Source organism: Macrobrachium nipponense, chromosome 24, assembly GCF_015104395.2.
Source record: "Macrobrachium nipponense isolate FS-2020 chromosome 24, ASM1510439v2, whole genome shotgun sequence".
Classification (NCBI taxonomy): domain Eukaryota; kingdom Metazoa; phylum Arthropoda; class Malacostraca; order Decapoda; family Palaemonidae; genus Macrobrachium; species Macrobrachium nipponense.
This window is the reverse complement of record NC_061091.1, coordinates 33,256,841-33,268,011: the sequence shown is the minus strand read 5'-3', so window position 1 is coordinate 33,268,011 and position 11,171 is coordinate 33,256,841. Positions and strand designations below refer to the sequence as shown.

At 32.9% G+C, this 11,171-nt stretch overlaps 2 long non-coding RNA genes across 2 annotated transcripts; both read left to right on the top strand.

Moving 5' to 3' along the window:
- The first annotated feature begins 1,811 nt into the window (after positions 1–1,811).
- On the top strand, positions 1,812–2,685 carry LOC135204121 (uncharacterized). The gene is made up of 2 exons (XR_010312106.1): positions 1,812–1,925; positions 2,295–2,685. It is a non-coding gene; the product is annotated as an uncharacterized LOC135204121 (long non-coding RNA).
- Positions 2,686–10,200: 7,515 nt separating this feature from the next.
- Positions 10,201–10,847, top strand: LOC135204115 (uncharacterized). The gene is made up of 2 exons (XR_010312105.1): positions 10,201–10,256; positions 10,499–10,847. It is a non-coding gene; the product is annotated as an uncharacterized LOC135204115 (long non-coding RNA).
- Positions 10,848–11,171: the final 324 nt, after the last annotated feature.

Below are 11,171 nucleotides of genomic sequence, written 5' to 3'. Positions count from 1 at the left end.
GAGTAATTTAGAATATTAGAAAAGGTAGTACTTTATCGGATATTGATTTATGGAAATGAAAAATCTATTACTCCTTCTCATGCATGGGTGTATGCCAAGTGTGAGAATGATAATCTCTTTACCTTGTTCCTTGCAAGAGATGGGCGAAATTCCCCTCGTGTCGTAAGAAATAAAACTTTACTATCATTGACTCTGTCCATGTAATCTTTTTAAAAAAGTACACCTGTGAGCCCCATACAAGATATGTAAAGGCAGTTAAAACAAACTTATTTAATTTTCGTTCTTCCGTTGCTATAAGAAGTCATGGATAATCAACCTAGAAGCACTTTAAACATTCCAAATTAAAAATATTACTTGCATCCAAATGAGTCGAATAAACGAGAATTTAATGAATGCCAACTATTATATACTAGTTTCCAGAAAATTATGAACATGTGCCTATGAACGTTTAGTCTAAATTGGCTACTGAAGAAATACGTATACCGTCTTTTTTTAAGTCTCTTATTTATGATTAGGTCATAGAGATCTCCTTATAGAAGCTATATCCTCAATTCCCTTAATTATTTCTCTTGTTTTTTCAAATAAGAAAAAATCCTTTCTTCCATTAAAGTATGAAAGACTTTCAAGTCAAAGAATCCTCCTGCCTCCTTTGCATTCTCTCTTCAACTTTATGTCTGTCGTCTTATTCCTACAAAACTCTTCCCCAATCATCCATTTTTATTTTATCTGCATTCCTTTATCAATCACTACCAGACAGTTTTAAGCAAATGAATCAATATTATGACTGAGCATTTCTTAGAATGGCCTCTTTCACTTTTTCATCGTTACAAACGATCACCTTTCATTAGTTTTCCCCAAATAACGCAATTAATGACAGTATTGTTAAATAAAAGCAATATATTCCCTCTCGCGTCAATTATTCCATCGAGAATGTTTTCTTGTTATTTATTACCAGCCTCCTTTTACTTGAATTGATCTTAATTGCCTCAACAAGTTGAGTAGTTATTCAATTAAAAAAAAATTATTTCTTCTTTATCAAGTTTTGCTTTTCTGTATTGTTCGGTACAAATCTGTAACGTTATATAACCCAATAATCTTCTTGGTGCCTCTCAGTGTACATTTTCTTTCATTTGGATACATTTGCTCATTATTAATTACTTTTCAAACATTCCAGTTCATTTTCCCTGCTTCCCTGTCTTTCCTACAACGTTCTTCTTTCTCTACTGGCATACTTCTCAATTAGCGGTTCCATTTACCAAACAAATACACTTTGATATATATTATTTCCTTCACAAAATATGCATAAAGCACCGTCCTTTCATGATCTGAACATTTCTGCGCTAGTTAGTTTTTCCTGTCCACCGCAGATACGCCCCCAAAAATCCGTAAAATAGTAATCTCCTTTGCCAATATTTTGCAACATACCACTGAGGTATGGACCTGGAAACCCCATCGAAGTTCCGATGCCCCAGACATCCGTTGAGTCACACACTAACAGTATCAGTCGTCTAAAAAGAAGCTTCTCTTGTGAGAGAGGCAGAGGAGGAGGGAGCTGCGATGGACGTTGCTACAACCTGCAGGGACGTTTCGCGATGGGTTTTACCCCGTTTTTCCCTTGTTTACGCTGAGGAAATTTCCTAAGCTATAGATTTACCGAGGAGATAATTATTGTATTTGTAATGGTCATGCCATTAAGATAGAAGAATAATATTATTAATAATTGCTTTAGATGATAATTGTCGATATTAGATGCAAATATCTTTCAAGGCTTTCTGTATATATCGATTGACAAATTTCAAAATAGATCGCTAGCAACTCTCCACTCTGGAACGAGTGTCCTATAAAAGGAAGGTCGCAAGTCACACTGGCATACACTTGTAGAATCAGCTAAGGAAGAAGCACAACTCCTGTTCACCATGAAAACTGTAAGTATAAAATAAGGAATTTTATCATTTAAAGACATAAATTCTAAGATAATAGGTGGATAAATGAATAATAGTTTAATATATATATGAATGCAATAAATATACAAATAATAAGTTACTTATGAATATACGAATAAACATCCATCCCGACATTCCATATAACTTAAGTAAATTAAAAACTATTTTCCTTTTTACTAATGGGTAATATTAAATGTAATTGCTATTCATAACTATTCATGATATTTACAGTCGTTAGTACTTTTACTCTATATGATCTTTATTCATTCTCATTCACTAGTACAGTACAATGAACTAACTAAAGCATCTAACTGAAATTTTGTGAATTAATTTCCTTGATTCCCTTTGCAGATCAGCGTTGCCCTGTTGGCGTTGGTGGCCCTTTTTGCCCTGATGGAGGTCACTGGAGCCCTGCCAGCACCCGAACCTAGCCGACGCCACTTCTTTGGAGGTAGTCCTTATGGCTTCGGCGGTTACGGCTATAGACCTCACGGATTCGGCTTTGGCTACGGCGGATACGGCGGTGGTTTTGGAGGCTTTGGAGGTGGATTTGGTGGATATGGTGGTGGATTTTTCGGTTGATAAACATCTTATCTTCCATGAAGATGCTGGAAGCTAGAACGCCAATGACCTGCATGAAATGTTTAATGTTCAAAATATCATGACTGACCTATTTATGCAAATGAAACTATGAGAGTTTATTTTTCTATAAATCATAATAAATTTTCTTCTTCTTAAAAACCTTTGATATTTTATTACTCTTCCTTTGATGTAAACTGAAATAGAATTCAGGTTAAAATGGATTGTTATGTGTTTTAAATTATTAAACAGTTGTTAGCAATATATTTCAAAACACTGAGCAATTAAGGGAATGAATTAAACATATTTTTAAAATAAAAATTCCCTGAGATTCCATGAACTCCGTAACTAGAATTACTAAGTAATAAATTAAAGGTTTATAACACAAAATAAGATAACACAGAACTTTATATTCTATATGGGAGGTCTTGGTCCACAGGAAACAGACGAACTATGAACGTGTTTTATGTGGCAATAGAAAAGGGGGTTAGTTTTTGACGTCCTCACTTACTGACATGTTTCAGATTATACCTTGCATAATTTGCTGTCAAAATACGTTGCAGGGTCGAGTTTCAACTGCAAATCACCAGAAATAACTGGAAGCTTAAACAATTTGCAGCGATATAAGGTAAAATCTTTTAGGCAAAAATAGTAAAAACTGATAAACAAGTAAATTTTAAATTTACCTGAGAAAACATTATCCACTATCACATGCAGAGTAGTAAGGATAGATTCCAATTAAAAACTGAAACTTGAGAACAGGAAACAGATCTTTTCCTGATGTTACTCCCGGAAACTTTGCTTCCAAATTACAGGCGATTAAAAGATCTCTCCAGAGAACAGAAAAAGGTAAAAGTAATGGAACACACGTTCGAGTGTACTCATCGGCAACAATATTCCAACACAAATAGTTGAATAATAGAGAATTTGATGACTGTGAGATATATTCTTGTATCCAAAAAGTTAGGTACATGTGCTTATGATTATAAATATAATTCTATATTTTCATTTACAAATATATTCATAAGCGTTTATAAATTCTTGTATTATATATTCTCTTTCCAAAACAGTGCTTTGTAGCTTTGTATTTCTGATATTTACGAAATCTCACAGAAAAAACACCATCTTAACACAGCAGTTCTTCCTTATAACAAAATAAAACGACAACAGAACAAATTCATTCCTGTTACTCAAAGAAATAGAATCTTCACTTTAAGAAGAAGGAAATTGTGGGTGAAAACGGTATTAAGCTGGAATACCTTTGAACTTACCGACATAGTAAGTCAGTTCACCTTTGATTTGTCACGAGATGAGGATTTATGTAATAGTTGTCGAGAATTATAGAGCGAATGAAACAGCGAGTTTCAAGGAGTCTCTTGGCCTATGGAAACAGTTGACCCTTAACCCTTTCACGTACAAATGAGGTGCCAAAGGCTGTTTTTTATTCTGTCATTTTAGACGAAATTTCATAATTAGTCTAGTGCGTCAGTGAACATAGTAGACTTCCAAGAGATTCCTCACTTATCATCCTATGGAAAGGATTTTAATCAACAAAAGAATATTATATTTAAGAATCAATATTTTTCCATTACTCTGTTCTGTCAAAGAAGACCCAAATGTTTTGTTAGAATAACCTGCTGGTTACAGGTTTTGAGGTGACAATAACTACTGAATTAAAAGAGGTTTATTTCCAATGACACTATTGTTTTATAGCTAATTTTTTTTGTGTCAATCATTTTCATTAGTGATTTCCGGTATGCATTCTTGTTTTGTCTTCAGGCCAAAGTGTTAAAAAAATTCATGTAGCCACAACGTGTGCAGTTATATTTGATATCCTTATGTTGACGTACTAAGAGAAAGTTATATTAAGAGAAGCCTATAAAGAATATCTGGATAAGGCTTTAAACAATAAACTTATTAATTATATATTTTCCTACTGAAACAAAATATATATGAATATTTTCATGTCTTCACAGTCTCTCATTTACGCTTAAAGGGTCATATAAAGCTACTTATAGAAGCTATACCCTCAGTCCCGATATCTAGTTGTCTATATCCCTTAATATCAAAGAACTTTTTTCATCCGTGAATGTTTCAAAGATGATTCAGTCTTTGACTTGCCATAATACCGAGCTAATCCTCCACTCACCATTGCAGTCTTAAATCAGCGTAATGTTTATCGTCTTATTCCTGTATATCTTCCATATCAATCCTTCTGTCATTTGTCGGCATTGCTTGATCAATCACTTCAAAACGCATTAAGCAAATCAATCAATATTATGAGCAAGAATTTCTGCGAATAGCTTTTTTCACTTTTACTCATAACAAACAATCACTTTTTAACAGTTTCTGCCAAATAAAGTAATCAATGACATTATCAAATAATATATTCCCACTCGTATCAATAATAATTATCGTCTGAATCATCAAGTTTTGCTCTTCTTTTATTATCGATATTCGGTTAAATTAGTTTTTTAAACATACTATTTCCTTTTCCCTGTTTCTATGTCTTTCCTACAACAATCCTCTTTGTCTGCCTTCTAAATTAGGGTTCCTTTTATTAATGCACTTTGATATATATATATATATATATATATATATATATATATATATATATATATATATATATATATATATATATATATATATATATATATATATATATATATATATATATATCGAACTACAAATGTCCTTTAATATCTAATTCGCTCTACCTCGGAATTAATATATTTTCATATATGCTTAACCGAGGGGGAATTTATTAAGCGATAATAGAATTGGCGATCGACAGGCGCGAACCAGCGACCTCCCAATTCCAGGACTGGCAGTGAAGCCTTAAACCACCCCGGAATAAATTCCCCCTCGGTTAAGCATATATGAAAATATATTAATTCCGAGGTAGAGCGAATTAGATATTAAAGGACATTTGTAGTTCGATATATGTATATGAATCAACGGTAAATGTGATAGACCTATATAATATATATATATATATATAATAATATATATAATATATATATATATATATACATATATATATAGACATATATATAAATTTCGTTTATAAAATCTAGACAACGCGTCGTGTTTTTATGACCTGAACACAACTATTTCAGTGAAGTTAAACTTGTGCAATACAAAATCCCAGAGTAGTTATTTTCTATTTTGCCCATTTTTTGCAACATACCAGTGAGTTGTGGTCCTGGAATCCCCATCAAAGTTCCGACTGCCCCAGACTTCCTTTGAGTCACAGAATAACAGTATCAGTCGTCTAAAAAGACGATTCTCTGGGATGGAAGGTAGGGGGGGAGGGAGCTGCGATGGATGTTGCTAAATCTTGCAGGGATTTTTCGCGATGGGTTTTACTCCGTTCATCCCGCGATCACGCTAAGAAAATTTCCTAATCTATAGATTTACGATGAGCTAATTATTGTATTTGTGCTAATAAGACAGACAAATATATCTAACAAAATTGCATTGGATGGCAATTACCAATTTTAGATACAAGCATCTTTCAAGGCTTTCTGCGCACAACGGTTGAAAATTTTCAAAATAGATCGCTGGCAACTCTCCGCTCTGGAACAAGCGGTCTATAAAAGGAAGGTCGCTTGGCACACTGACATACACTTCTAGAATCAGCTAAGAAAGAAGCACAACTCCTGTTCACCATGAAAACTGTAAGTATAAAATAAGGAATTTTGTCATTTAAAGTAAAATTCTACGATAGTAGGTTGATAAATAGCAGTTTGATATATATATATATATATATATATATATATATATATATATATATATTATATATATATATATATATATATATATATATATATATATATATATATATATATATATATATATATATATATATATATATATATATATATATATATATATTACTCTATATAGTCGTTATTCACTCTCATTTAAAAGCACAGTACCTACAATGAACTAACTAAAGCATTTAACTGAAATTTAGTGAATTAATTTCCTTGATTCCCTTTGCAGATCAGTGTTGCCCTGTTGGCGTTGGTGGCCCTTTTTGCCCTGATGGAGGTCACTGGAGCCCTGCCAGCACCCGAACCTAGCCGACGCCACTTCTTTGGAGGTAGTCCCTATGGCTTCGGCGGTTACGGCTATAGACCCCACGGATTCGGATTTGGCTACGGCGGATACGGCGGTGGTTTTGGAGGCTTTGGAGGTGGATTTGGTGGATATGGTGGAGGATTCTTCGGTTGATAATTATCTGATCTTCCATGATGATGCTGGAAGTTAGAACGCCAATGGCCTGCATGAAATGTTTAATGTTCAAAATATTATTACTGACCGATTTATATAAATGAAACAATGAGAGTTTATTTTTCTATGATTCATAATAAATATTCTTCTTAAAAAAAAACCTTTGATATTTTACTGTTCTTCCTGTGATGTAAAGTGAAACAGAATTCAGTTTCAAATGTCTTGTTATTTGTTTTAAATGATTAAACATAAAGCATTTATTGGGAATAGATTCCAAAACACTGGGCAATTAAATGATTGAAATAAAAACATTTTTAAAAGCAAAATTGCTTAAGATCCCATGAACTCCGAAACTAAAATTACTAAGTAATAAATAGAAGATTTATAACATAAAATATAACACTCAGAACTTTTTATGATATTTGGGAGGTCTTGGTCCACAAGAAACAGACGAACTACGAACATGTGTTATGTGGCAACAGATATAAGGGAGGTAGTTTTGTTGACGAGATGAAGAATGACGTCCTCACTTAATGTCATGTTTCAGATGATATCTTTCATATTTTGCTGTTAAAATGTTAAAATACGTTGCAGGGTCGAGGTTCAACTACAAACCACCAGAAATAACTGAAAGCTTAAACAATTTGCAGCAAAATAAGTTAAAACATTTAAGGTAAATATTATAAAAACACCAACAATATAGTAAATTTTTATTTTATTTAATGGAAAAAAAACCCTTAGGACAGATATATGAAAATCCTTCAGTCATCAAGAGGATAATTGATAGAGCAAGTTCACGGTGCAGGGTAAAAACATCCTCCACTATTACACACCACGTGATAGAGACCAGTAAAGATAGATGCAAATTGAAAATTCAAACTACAGAACAGGAAGCAGATGAAGTATCGCGACAGACCTTTTCCTGGTGTTACTCCCCGAAACTTTCCTTAAAAATTAGTGGGTTAAAAGATCTCTCAAGAGGACAGGAAAATGTAAAAGTAATTGAAAACACGCTCGAGTGTGTACATCAGCAACGATATTCCAACGCAAATGAGTTGAATAAAAGAGAATTTGATGAATAACAAATATATTCTAGTATTAGAAAGATAAATACGTGTCTTATGATTATAAACATAATTCTATATTTTTATTTAGAAATATATTCATAAGCGTTTATAAATTCCTAAATCAGATTTTCTCTTTCCAGAAGAGTATTTTGTAGCTTTGTGATTCTGATATTTACGAGGTCTCACAGGAAAAAATACACGATCGTAACACAGCAGTTCTTCATTTCAACAAAATAAAACAACGACAAAGGGCACATTAAAATAAATTCATTCCTGTAACTCAAAGATATAGAATCTTCACTTCAATAAGAAGAATATTGTGGGTGAAAATAGTATTAAGCTGAAACACCTATAAACTTCGGGGAATGAAGTCATTTGACCTTTCATTTATCATGAGACGAGGTTTTATGTAAAGGGTTGTCGAGAATTTTAAAGCAAATGATGCGCTTCGAGTTTCGGGGCGTCCCTTGACCTGTGGAAATAGTTGACCTTATTATTCCTTCACCTACAATTAGTTGCCAATGACTGCTTTAATCAATTATAGAAAATAATTCAAAATTCAATTTCATACTTCCTTTTAACCACAAATGAACGTAGCACACTTAGAAGGTAGTCCCTAGTTACCATCCTTAGAAAGGGATTTAAACAAATAATGGGAAATCGGATAAGAATCGTGTTAATTTGCCTTTTTCATACCGAAGTAGAGCTAAAAGTTATAAAAATATATTCGACTGTTGGAATAATTTACTAGTTGTAGATTTCAAGGTCAAACTAGCTATTGAATTAACTGAAGGACATTTTTCATAGCTGTATTAGTCTATAGCATATTTCATCGGATATTTTCGGTATGCATTCGCATTTCTTTATTGAGGTCAAGACGTTATAAAAAGAAATTTACGTATCCACAATATGTGAAGTTAAGCTTTATATCTATTTTTTTTTTTCGAACTAAAAGAGAGACATACACAGATAATCTATTTTCTAATCAAGATTGTAAACAATTAACTTATTGTACACATTTGCTACTGAAAAAAATACGTATTATTGGTTTGTCTTTTCTTTAAAGTCTCTCATTTATGATCAGGTCATAGAAATCTCTTTATAGAAGTTATATCCTCAATCCCCCTTCTATATATTTTTTTTCTAAATTAAAAAAAAAAATCCGTTCTTCTAGTGAAATAAGACAGACTTTAAAGTCAAAGAATCCTCCTGCCTCATTTGCATTCTTACATAAACTTTGTTTATCTTCTTATTCCTACAAAACTCTTCCCCATTCATCCATTATTTCTTTTGTCAACATTGCTTTATCAATCACTTCCAGTCACAATTTTAAGCAAATGAATCAATATCTAGACCGATTATTTCTAAGAATGGCAACTTTCCCCTTTTCCTCGTTACAAACGATCAGTTTCCATCGAATAACGTAATTAATGACATTATTATCAAATAAAATCAGTATATTACCATTCGCATCAGTTATTCTATTGAAAATGTTTTCTTTTTATCAACAGCCTCCTTTTACTTAGATTGATCTTAATTACTTCAACAAGTTTTGCAGATATTTAATCAAAAGTAAGTTATCTCTTCCTTATCAAATTCTGCTTTTCGTGTATTGTTTGGTACAAACATGAAATGTTATATAACCCAATAATCTTCTTGGTACCTCTCAATCTACATTTTCTATCCTTTGGACACATTTGCTCATTATTAGTTATTTTTCAAACTTACCAGTTCATTTTCACTGCTTCCCTGTCTTTCCTACGACGTTCTTCTTTGTCTACCTGCATACATCTGAATTAGCGTTCCATTTACCGAATAGATATACTTTAATATATAACATTTCGTTTACAAAAGTTGCACAAAGTATCGTCCTTTTATGAATTGAAAATTTATGTTTTAGTTTTTCTTGTCCCAAAAATCCCTAAAATAGTAATATCCTTTGCCAATTTTTTGCAACATAACAGGCATGGACCTGGAAACCCCATCGAAGGTCCGATGCCCCAGACATCTGTTAAGTCACACACTAACAGTATCAGTCGTCTAAAAAGAAGCTTATCTAGCTTGAGAGAGGCAGAGGAGGAGGGAGCTGCATTGGGTTTTACCCCGTTCTTCCCTCGATTACGCTGAGGAAATTTCCTAAGATATACACTTACCGAGGAGATAATTATTGTATATGTAATTATCATGCCAATAAGATAGAAGAATAATATGGTTAATAATTGTTTTAGATGACAATTGTTGATATAAGATGCAAACGTCTTTTGAGATTTCCTTGGTACACTGATTGGTGATTAAGTTTCAAAATAGATCTCTGGCAACTTTCCACTCTGGAACGAGCGTCCTATAAAAGGAAGGTTGCTCGGCATACTGACATACACTTGGAGAATCAGCTAAGGAAGAGGCAAACCTCCTATTCACCATGAAAACTGTAAGTATAAAATAATGAATATTGTCATTTAAAGACAAAGTCTAAGATACTAGGTGGATAAATAGATAATATTTGACATATTTGAATGCAATAAATATACAAATAATTACTTACCTGTAAATATACAAATAAGCATCACGCTATATAATCCTTATTCATTCTCATTTGAAAGTACAGTACAAGGAACTAACTAAAGCATTTACTAATTTTTAGCAAATTAATTTCCTTGATTTCCTTTGCAGATCAGCGTTGCCCTGTTGGCATTGGTGGCCCTTTTTGCCCTGATGGAGGTCACTGGAGCCCTGCCAGCACCCGAACCTAGCCGACGCCACTTCTTTGGAGGTAGTCCCTATGGCTTCGGCGGTTACGGCTATAGACCCCACGGATTTGGCTTTGGCTATGGCGGATACGGCGGAGGTTTTGGAGGCTTTGGAGGTGGATTTGGTGGATATAGTGGAGGTTTCTTCGGTTGATAAACATCTTATCTTCCATGAATACACCGAAAGTTAGAAGTTATGCAAATGAAGATATGAGAGTTTATTTTTCTATGAATTATAATAAATTTTCTTTTTATTAAAAAAAAAAAGCTTTTGATATCTTATTCCTTTTCCTGTGATGTAAACTGAGGTAAAACTCAGTTTTTAATGTCTTGTCATGTATATTATATTATTTAACATTAACATTTGTTGGCAGTAGATTCCAAAACTCTATGGAATTGTTTTTCTAGTGGGATTGTGTTAAAGACATTATATAAAACTCTTATATAAAGTTCAGAATTGCTGAAGATCCCATAAACTCCATGACCAATATTATGAAGTAATAAATAGAATGTTTATAACATAAAAAATATGTGTCACATTCACAATTTTTTTATGATATATGGGAGGTCCTGGTAAACAATAAATAGGTGTACTT